The following is an 11824-nucleotide window of genomic DNA, read 5'->3' on the forward strand; positions in this document are numbered from 1 at the left end:
GGCAGGAGCAGGCGGCGGCGTCCCGGCCGGGTGAAGGGAGCGGTGGGCGCGCGGCCGCGGCCCGAGCTGGGACTGGGCGGGCGCCGGCCCTGAAGCAGTGGTGTGGATGGCCCGGGACCAGGAAGAAAAGGTGGCGGTGGTGCTGGCGGCGGCGGCGGCGGAGGAGCGGGGCGCCTGTCACGGAGACGCCGGATCAGCCGCCAGCCAGCGGCTCCTCCTGCGGGGCGGGCCCATGCCAGCTCCTCCCGCGGGGCGCCACGGCCCCGCCCCTTCGAGTCCGCCCCCGCGCGTCTAGAGCTGCTTGCAGAGCAGGTGAAAGTCCCCGGGGCCGCGGCGTCCGACTCCGGGTACTTTGCCCGGCTTGGGAAAGCTGGGATCTCAGGAACCCAAGCTCAGTCCATGTTTTCTTTTATACAGTCAAATTCTGACCCACGGCTGCTAATAACAACAGCAGCATTGCCTTTCAGAGGGGGTGTGTTTGTTTATTGTTTGGTTTCACGTTTTACCCAGAAGGCCCAAGTCCTGGCTCCAAATATTCCAAGTCTGAGCCTCATTCATTCTGAGTGCCTTTCTGTGGAGAATAAAGACTGAGCCCAAATGGGGAAATCGCAGGCGTTTTTTTGTTTCTTTGGACAGTGATACGTAACTTGTGTAATGAGGGGAGAGAGGAGTTAGGCACTTTTGAGGGTTTTAACCATTTAAAAACATTGTAGAATTGGGGTAGGCAGAAAAGTAGTACTAAGGAAAAGGGAATTAAGAACCTTTTTATTTTCTTAAACGACTACTATCTGTAACTCCAACCAAACTCGCTGCCATGGAGTCTGATCTGACTCATAGGGACCCCTCCCTGGGTTTCTGTGGCGGTTATCTTTACAGAAGCAGATTGCTCCATCTTCCTTCAGAGGAGTGGCTGGTGGGTTTGAACTGCCAGCCTTCTAGTTAGCAGTCAAATGCCTTACACTAAGCCACCAAGTAGGGGTGCAGAAAATGAGCTTCCAAATTCTTTCCTAACTTATGTATGTTACTGCTCTTAGTAAACACCTGAGTTCAATTTGCCTATTGTTCCACCAAAAGGAACAAACCCACTGCCATCAAGTGGATTGCAACTCATAGCGACTCCCATTGGGTTTTCGAGGCACTTCTCTCTTTTACATCAAGAATTTTTTAGGAAAGTTGCCTTGTTGTTGTTGTTGTTAGGTGCCATCGAGTCCTCTCCGACTCATAGCGACCCTGTGCACAGCAGAATGAAACACCACCTGGTCCTGTGCCAGCTCCACCATTCTTGCTATACTTGACCCCGTCGCCGCTGCCACTGTGTCAATCCATCTCATTGAGGGCCTTCCTCTCTTTTGTCCGACCTCCACCTTACCAAGCATGACATCCTTTTCCAGTGAATGGTCCCTCTGACAACATGACCAAAGTATGCAAGATGAAGTCTGGCCATTTTTGCTTCCAAGGAGGATTCCGGCTGAATTTCCTCCAGGACAGATTTGTTATTTCTTCTAGCAGTCCATGGTACTTTCAGCATTCTTCGCCAACACCAAAACTTGAAAGCACCTACTCTTCTTCAGTCTTCCTTACTCATTGTCCAGCTCTCATATGCATATGAGGCAATTGAAAATATAATGGCTTGGGTCAGGCCCACCTTAGTCTCAAGGAGACATGTTTGCTCTTCACCACTTGAAAGAGGTCCTTTGCAGCAGATTTGCCCAGTGCTATATGTGGTCTAATGTCCTGACTGCTGCTTCCATTGGTGTCAATTGTAGAACCAAGCAATGGGAAGTCTTTGACAACTTCAATCTTTTCTCCATTTCTCGAGATGCTGCTTATAGGTCCAGTTGTGAGGATTTTTGTTTTCTTTATATTGAAGTGTTATCTGTACTGCAGACTGTATTCTTCAGTCTTCATCAGTAAGTGCCTCAAGTCATCCTCACTTTCTGCAAGCAAAGTTGTGTCGTCAGTGTATCACAGGTTGTTAATGATTCTTCCTCCAATCCTGATGCCACATTCTTCTTCATACAGTCCAGCCTCTCAGATTATTTGCTCAGCATACAGATTGAATAAGTATGGTGAAAGGACACAACCTTGACGCTATCCCTTCTTGATTTTAAACCATGCAGTGTCCCCTTATTCTGTTTGAACGACAGCCTCCTGGTCTATGTACAATGAAGTGTGTACAATTAAGTGTTCTGGAATTCCCGTTCTTCTCAATGTTATCCACAATTTATTATGATCCACACAATCAAATGCTTTTGCATAGTCAACAAAACATAATTAAACATCTTTTTGGTAGTCTTTGCTTTGAGCCATGATCCATCTGACATCAGCAATGATATCCCACATTTCATGTCCTCTTCTGAATCCAGGTTGCATTTCTGGAAGTTCTCTGTCAATATACTGCTACAACCATTTTTGAATTATCTTCAGTAAGATTTTACTTGCATGCGATATTAATTATATTGTTCGATAATTTCCACATTCTGTGAGATCACCTTTCTTTGGAATGGGCACAAATATGCATCTCTTCCAGTCAGTTGGCCAGGTAGCTGTCTTCTAAAACTCTTGGCATAACCGAGTGAGTGCCTTCAGTGGGGCATCCGTTTGTTGAAACATCTCAATGGTTATTCCATCAATTCCTGGAGCCTTGTTTTTCACCAATTTCTTCAGTGCAGCTTCAACTTCTTCCTTCAATACCTTTGGTTCTTGAACATATGCCACCTCCTGAAATAGATGAAGATCGACCAGTTCTGTTTGGTACAGTGACTCTCTGTATTCCTTCCATCTTCTTTTGATGCTTCCTGCATCATTCAATATTTTGCCTGTAGAATCTTTCAGTATCGCAACTGAAGGCTTAAATTTTTCATCAGTTTATTCAGCTTAAGAAATGCTGAGGGCGTTCTTCCATTTTGGTTTTCTAACTCCAGGTCTTTACACATTTCATTGTAGTAATTGGCTTTGTCTGCTCCAACTGTTCTTTGCAATTTTCTGTCCAACTCTTTTATCTTGTCATTTCTTCCATTTGTTTTAGCTACTCTTTGTTCAAGGGCAAGCTTCAGAGTCTCTTCTGACATCCATTTTGGTCTTTTCTTTCTTTCCTGTCTTCTTAATGACCTCTTGCTTTCTTCATGGATGAAGAAATCATTTTCATGTCATCCCACAATTCTTCTGGTTTTCGGTCATTGGTGTTTAATGCATAAAATCTATTCTTTAGATGATCTCTAAATTCAGGAGGGATATATTCAAGGTCATAATTTGGCTCCCATGGACTTGTTTTAATTGTCTTCAATTTCAACTTGAACTTGCATATGAGCAGTTCATGCAGTTCCACAATCAGCTCCTGGCCTTATTTTGGCTGAAGATATTGAGTTTTTCATCACCTCTTGCTACAGATGTAGTCAATCTGATTCCTGTATAATCTATCTGGTGAATTCCACATGTATAGCTGCTGTTTGTGTTGTTGAGAAAAGGTATTTGCAATGAGTAAGTCGTTGGTCTCACAAAATTCTATCATGCGACCTGCAGAATTATTTCTGTCACCAAGGCCAAATTTTCCGACTACCAGTAATTCTTGTTTGTTTCCAACTTTACATTCCTGTCATCAGTGATAATTAATATATCTTGATTGCATGTTCAGTCGATTTCAGACCACAGAAGTTGGTAAAATTCTTCAATTTCCTCATCTTTGGCTTTGGTAGTTGGTGTGTAAATTTGGTCTCCCTTGTAGTCATATGGATATTATCCTATCATTGACAGCATTGTACTTCAGGGCAGACCTTGAAACATCCTTTGCGATGATGAATGCCACACCATTCCTCTCCAAATTGTCATTCCTGGCATAGTAGATTATATGGTTGTCTGATTCAGAATGGCTAAAACCAGTCCATTTCAGCTCACTAATGCCTAGGTATCAATCTTCATGTGTTCCATTTCATTTTTGATAACTTCCAATTTTCCTAGATTCATACTTTGTATATTCCATGTTCTGATTATTAATGGATGTTTGCAGCTGTTTCTTCTCAATTTGAGTCAGGCCACATCAGCAAATGGAGGTCCCAAAAGCTTCACTTCATCCATATCATTAAGATTCATTCTACTCTGATGAGCCAGCTCTTTCCCATGTGTATTTTGAGTGCCTTCCTGCACTGTATCGAATAATGTTTCCAGGCTACTCATAAAGTTGCCCAGTAATGTATCAGACAGTGTTTCTCTGCTGTTCATAAGGTTTTCCCTGGCCAACTCTTTGAGAAGTGGCCTTCCTTCTTTCTTCCTTCTTTCTAGTCTGTCTTAGTCTGTAAGCTGTGTTGAAACCTGTGCACCATGAACTACCCTGCTGGCTTTTCAGTGGCACAGCCTCAAGCATCACAGCAACGTGCAAGCCACCACAGTATGACAAACTGACAGACAAGTTAGTCTCCCTTAGCTGTTGGAAACCTCTCTGCCCTACCCTTACCTGATTCCTACCTGGATCCTGATGCTTTTGTCGTCCCTGGCGTTCCCTTCCTTTCCTGCCTCTGGGGGTGGGTCCTGTCTGCCACCGACTAGGTGTGGACCTAGGTGTGGAGTCAGATCCAACTCATAGCGACCCCCTCCTTGGATTTCCAAAGTGGTATCACTATGGAAGTAGATTGCCCAACCTTCCTTCTGAGGAATGGCTGGTGAATTTGAACCGCCAGCCTTCTGGTTAGCAGTCAAATGCCTTAAGCACTATGCCACCAGAGCTTCCTTCATAGAAGTTAGTGACCAAATATTTAGTATCTGTCAAAACCCTATGTAGAATTTTGAGGTGCATGATAACTATGATTTACATGGCTTAATATTACCCTGTCCCTAAGTGACACAAATGGCTTGCATTGGGCTACTAACCAAAAGGCTGATGATCTGAAACTACCCTGTGGCACCTTGGAAGAAAGTCCCTGCAATCTGTTTCCATAAAGATTATAACCAAGAAAACTCTATCGAGCAGCTCTACTCTGTAATGTATGAGATCATCATGAGTCAAAATCAACTAGAAAGCAACTAATTTTGGTTTCATATTACCCCAAAGTCACCAGAAATAGCTAATTAAGCCATCTCATGTACCCGGGGTCTCTCGAGCTCCTTCTTGCAAAACCAAGTACAATCAAAGCCAGTCCAATCTGAGATCACTAAGACCAAATAGTCAGTTCCTTTGTTGAATTCTTCACCTTAAACCTACTTTTGATACCCTATATGGGCACATCCACCCAAGGCAGCACAATTCCTTGTTTACAGGGAAGGTTTGGTACATGAGAAACATTGCAAGCTTGCAAAAGGCAAGTGTTCTACATCATTTCCATGATTAATTTATACAGAAGAATATATTGTTGCCATAATTATATTTCCAATTTTACTGTATACCTCTAAATTACAATTGCCCTTTTCTATATATTGCCTACTCGCTGTCTGCCGAAATTACTGGTCAAGATGTACCATCTTCTGGGATATCTTTTTAAATAAAAGTAGGCTGATGACTGGAACAAATTACTCACATACATTATGCTATATAGACTTTATTATATTCATAAATATTAGTAAGAGCCAAAAATAATTTTCACTGTAAATGCACCACTAACCTTTTTGTAAATACAGGACATGAAAGTCTAATCAGGCATGTTTGACTCTTTGAATGTCACAGTGGTTTTAATATTCATCCTAAATGCTTTTTCTAAAACCTGGCACAATAACTCAACAACTTAAAGGCAAGACCTTAAGCAACTACTTCATTTACATTTCATATTCTTCTCTGAATTTAAAATGTTCTCTGACTCCAAACAGGCTTTATTCTAGATTAACTCAGTTCCAATGGACCGCTGTTATACACCAGCATTTCATAACTAACTCTGTAACACTTTTTTGGGGGGGGGGGGGAACAAAAACAAGCAGACATACACACACACATACACACACATGCACACATAAAAAAACTATTTCAGGATAGTATTTCAGGATCTACATTATTATTATCCAATAATTATTTTTGGAATCAAATCATAGTAATAATGTTGTTGTTGTTGTTGTTGTTATGTGCCCTCGAGTCAAACCCGACTCATAGCGACCCCTCCTTGGGTTTCCGAGGCAGTATCACTACAGAAGTAGATTGCCCAACCTTCCTTCCGAGGAATGGCTGGTGGGTTTGAACTGCCAGCCTTCTGGTTAGCAGTCAAGTGCCCTAGGCACTACACTACCAGAGCTCCTCATAGTAATAATGTTGTTGTTGTTGTTGTTACTTGCCATCGAGGCGGCCCCGACTCATAGCGACCCCTCCTTGGGTTTCCAAGGCAATATCACTACAGAAGTAGGAATGCCCAACCTTCCTTCCGAGGAGTGGCTGGTGGTTTGAACCGCCAGCCTTCTGGTTAGCAGTCAAGTTCCTTAGGCACTATGCTACCAGAGCTCCTCCCCATAGTAACAATAATAGGCAATATTCATTGAACTTCCTGTATATGTATCAATCATAGTTCTTAGAGCCTTACATGTATCGTATAATTTAATATTCACAACAACCCTAAGGTTATTCCATTTTACAAAGGAACTAAGGCATAGAGGGGCTATACAACTTGCCCAAGATCACACGCTTAGAAAGGAAAGGAGTCAGAATTCAAACTCAAGTCAATCCTGTGTTAAGAGGTATTTCCATCATGCTTGGATCCCCATGGAAGGCTTCTTATTGCTAATAAGATTCATACCAAACTCAGAGTCCATGTTTTATTTAGGTGTATATTGTTGCTACACTAGGAGTCCTGGTGGCCTGGTGGTTAAGCCCTTGGTTAAACATTCAGTTACTAACCAAAAGTCAGTGATTGAAACCTACCAGCTGCTCCAGGGGAAAAAGACATGACAGTCTACTACCATAAATATTACAGCCTTGGAAAAGCTATGGGGCAGTTCCTACTGTTCCATAGGATCGCTATGAGTTGGAATCAACTCTAGGGCAATGGATTTAGGTGTTTTATTTTTGCTAAACTATATTCATTTTATTGCAATTTGATGATATGTTCCAAAAAGGAGAAGTTTGTTCCCTACTTTGTCCTCCACCTAATATAACATCAGTGCTGCACAGGCATGAAAACATCCTTCTTCCAGAAACAATAGACATCCAAAGTAATTTCCCTTTTTGCAGTGATTTCAATCTTATTTTTGCCCCTTTAAATATGATTATATTTCATCCATAGCATTTCCAAATCTGTAGAAATGAATCAAGTTTTTTTCTTTCTTCTTCTTTTTTTTTTAATGGAAAGAATTTTCATTGGTCCTTAAGCTTTTTTACTAGATGAATCATAATAATTTCTTATTCAATCTGAAACCCTTAAGATATCAATGGTTATTCTAACATTGGTGGAGAGATGCCCAGCTAAATACAAGCCAGGGCTTGGTCATAGTGTGATCTATTGCTTATACCTCTTCCATATCACTCTGTGAATAGTTTTTTCCCTTCCCTCTCCCCATTCCCTTGGAACTTAGGTTTGTATAGAGAAAAGTTTATTACGTCCCATGGAATGGCAAAGAGAGAAGCATAGTGGGAAGAGTAGGGATGGCTTGGGCTTTTCACCTAATGACCTGGGTAGAGCAGAAACTAAAAACTTCCAAGATGGAACATTAAGCTAGAACTCTCTTCATTAGTATTAGGTTTGGGTTTGGCAGGATTTGAATCCTGGAAGTTTTCCTGTCCTTCCACCCTAGCTTATTATAAACAGGAGGTTCTATCCTGAGCTCCCATCCCTCATTTCCCCCATCTCCATTGAAGCCTGCTCCAAAGGAAGGAATAGGAAAGAAGGGAGGAAGTGGGAAGTGTACTGTTACATTGGAGGATTTCCAATGAATGTCACAAAACAAAATGTGTATGAATTATTGAATGGAAAAGCAATATGCTAGGTAAACTTTCACCCAAAGCAAAATATAAAGTTTAAAAAATATATATGCTATCTTAAAAAAAATCAGAAAACTGAGATAAAAATTTAAGGAGGCAGGGAAACTAGATTAATGGAAATGGAACAACCAGAACGGAAATACTGAGAACGTTCACACATTGTAAAGAATGTGATCAATGACACTGAACAATTTGTATAGAAATTGTTGAATGGGAACCTAAACTGCTGTGTAAGCCTTCACTGAAAACACAATATAATTTTAAAAACTGACTTAGTGGCAGCTAACAACAATCTTTACTGAAGCAAATCGCCATGCCTTTCTTCTGGGTGGGTTCTGACCAACAATCTTTAGGTTAGTAGTTGAGCACAAACTGTTTGTGCCACATGGACCTAACTGTAATATACCCATTGCTATTGAGTCCATTTCATAGCAACCCTGTAAGACAGAGTGAAACTTTCCTATAGTGTTTCCAAGGCTTTAAATCTTTATAGAGGGAGCTCTGGTAGCATAGTGCCTAAGGCACTTGACTGCTAACCAGAAGGCTGGTGGTTCAAACCCACCAGCCACTCCTCGGAAGGAAGGTTGGGCAATCCTACTTCCGTAGTGATACTGCCTCGGAAACCCAAGGAGGGGTCGCTATGAGTCGGGGCCGACTCGACGGCACTTAACAACAACAACAACAAATCTTTATAGAAGCAGACTACCACATCTTTCTTCCACAGAACAGCCAGTGAGTTCAAACTGCTGACCTTTCAGTTAGCAGCTGAGCACTTAAACCACCGCACTACCAGTAAAACCAAACCCACTGCCCTTATGTTGACTCCAATTCATAGCAACCCTGTAGGACAGAGTAGAAGGCCCCCATAGGGCTTAGTGTTTCCAGGGCTGTAAATCTTTATGGAAGCAGATTGCAGCATCTTTCTTCCACAGAGCAGCAGGTGAGATCAAACTGCAGACCTTTCAATTAGCAGCCGAGCAATTTAACCACTGCAGTACCAGGGCTCCTTTTAACTTGAAAGTGTATATAAATAGCATTATTTCCTGCTCTTAACTATAGCAGTAGCGATTTGAAGCGCGGAGAAGTATTGGTGAGTCCCGTGCTTTCTGTAGCCGGCACACCGCCGCACAACGAACCAAACCAAACCAAACTCACTGGCGTAGGATATGACTCCTAGCGAACCCTCCTTGGATTTCCGAGTCAATATCGCTAGGGAAGTAGATTGCATAATCTTCCTTTTGAGGAGTGGCTGGTGAGTTTGAACCGCCAGCCTCTGGTTAGCAGTCACATGCCTTAGGCACTGCACCACCAGAGCTCCTTCACGGCAATGAAAACAGAGGTTAAATCTCAAGTTTTATTTCTTCTTAAAGTGAATGACATTTTCCATATCTTTCTATATTTTAAACATTGCATATTAAAATTTTAATCTGAAATAGGTTTAATTAAAATATAAATTGCTATTTCATGCAGTACTTCCTATGTTCAATTTTATTAAAATTTTCTTTAAAAATTAGTCATTAAAAGTCATTAAAAAAAAATCCTAAGTCTCAGAACTTTAGAGCTAACTTTTACTTAAAGGATCATCTAATTCAACTCCATCATTTTAAAGACAAGGAAATAGAAACTCAGAGAGAGTAATTGACCCAGTCACTACTATAAACCAGAGTTCCCCACTCAGTAATCTTTCTATCACACAACAATGTGTTATAAGTAAGTTAACATTTGGAATTAAAAAAAAAATAATTTGCTTTTGATTATAATTACCTCGTTTGTCATGCTAAGTCTGACATGTATACTCTCTATCATTCCCAGGACCGTATGTTGTAGATTCTATTCAAAACAAAAAACAAACCTGTTGCCCTCGTGTCAATGCTGAGACTGAGGAAACTGAGACTTGGAGAGGGAAGTAACTTGCATAGGTCATAAAGCAAAAAGTTTTAGAAAACGTTCCATAAGTACATCTATCCAACAAGGAATGAAGAGAATGTCAGCTTGCTCAATACCACTCAGTTACATGCAAAACTAATAGCCTTTTAGTCATTCTGACACAGAGTGACCCTATAGGTCAAAGTAGAACTGTCCCATAGGGTTTCCAAGGCTGTACTCTGGTAGTATAATGCCTAAGGCACTTGACTGCTAACCAGAAGGCTGGCGGTTCAAACTCACCAGTCACTCCTGGGAAGAAAGATGAGGCAATCTGCTTCCGTAGTGATACTGCCTTGGAAACCCAAGAAGGGGTCGCTATGAGTCCGGTCCGACTCTACGGCACAGAAAACAACAACAATCTTGATGAAAGCAGACTCTCTCAGCTTTCTCCCTCAGAGTGGCTTGTGTGTTCAAAACACCAACTTTTCGGTTAGCAACTAAGTGCTTAACCACTGTACCACTAGGGCTCCTTCTCAGATACATAGATGGGGGCGGGGAGGGAGTGTCCACAAAATCTTTGTATAAAAACAATATCAAACATTGACAAGGTATAATGATTTGCTCCTATTAGATAACCTTTGTTGTTGTTGTTGTTGTTATGTGCCGTCGAGTTGGACCTGACTTATAGCGACCCCTCCTTGAGATAACCTCTAGCTCCTTTAAAAAACTCAAATTATTTTTTCCATGGCACCATCTTTACCTGACAGTTTTCCCTGGAGCATATAGAGTTGGGAATCATCAGCCTATTTTAAAAGGTGGCAATAAAGATATTAAGTAATTTCCTTGGGGGGGGGGGAAGTAGAATTAAAACTCAAGACTTCCAACTTTTAGGAATTTTAATTTTTTTTTCAATTTGAGCTTCATCACTGAATTGAAATCTTTAAAATCCCCAAACAATTCAATGTTTCCATAATATTAATATATCCCATAATGTTATAAATATATTATTTATAGAATAAATAGTGAGCGATGACTACCAAATCTAGATCAGAGCTTCTAGATTATGACTTAGAATATATGTGAAAAAAGAATCACAGCAAATATGATATAGTACATCTGATAGGATCTCTTTCTTTAAAATAAAATTTTTTAAAAAAATGTTTTCCAGCTCTATAATTCTGACTTTCTATATGTAAGTGTATATAATGTAATATTATTTCTTATTTTTATGCCTATGGTTTTTATTAACTATAAATTGCTAAAAGAATGTAAAATGTTTTACAAGGAGAATTTTCTTAGAAAATGATGCTAGTTTAAGAGAAAATGTTATACTATGACTGGATTGGCCTTGTGTCTGTAGGTGGCATACTTACTGGAATGAGAATTAAACTAAGAGTCAGAAGACTCAGTTTTAGTCCCAAATCAATCAACATTGTGATCTTGGGCGTGTTCCTCAAATTCTTTGTCTATATTTCCTCATGTAAAAAAATGGGAAATATATCTTAATTTCTCCATAGAGTTGTTCAAGCACATCATGAGATGGAGATGAGATGTAAACCTTAAAAGCTATAAGGTTTTATACTGGTAGAAGAAATTGTTAGTCCTGTTTCCAAAATGGGAACCAGTATTAACTGTAGCAATTATATAGATAGTTTTACAGCATCTTTGTCACTAATGGTCTCTTATCCAAACTTGGTTTCCTATGATCTTTCACTGTTTATGCAATTAATTTGGGATGTTTATCCCATAAGAGGTTATCCTAAAAGATTTCATACATTCTAATGCTAGATTACACATTTTTTATTCCCTTAATTGAAACTGTCCCCATACCAAAAGCAAGCTACATCTCCTTTTGAGTCATTTATTTCTGTTTTAAAGGAAAATCTCTCTTTATACAAAATTACATACATTAAATTTTTATAAATTGAGTACTATTCAAATCAACATCCAGACAGGAATGTCTTTTGGGTTCCAAGCTGTCCTAACAACTGCCGGTGGAGTCCTAGGAAGCAAAATTAGATGAGGAGGGAAAGCAAGCTGAGTGTGAAGTAGTAGCCTGAGCTACTTCTTTTT

Source organism: Orycteropus afer, unplaced genomic scaffold, assembly GCF_000298275.1.
Source record: "Orycteropus afer afer isolate SDZICR_OR568_19922 unplaced genomic scaffold, OryAfe1.0 scaffold00044, whole genome shotgun sequence".
In the NCBI taxonomy this organism is placed as follows: Eukaryota; Metazoa; Chordata; class Mammalia; order Tubulidentata; family Orycteropodidae; genus Orycteropus; species Orycteropus afer.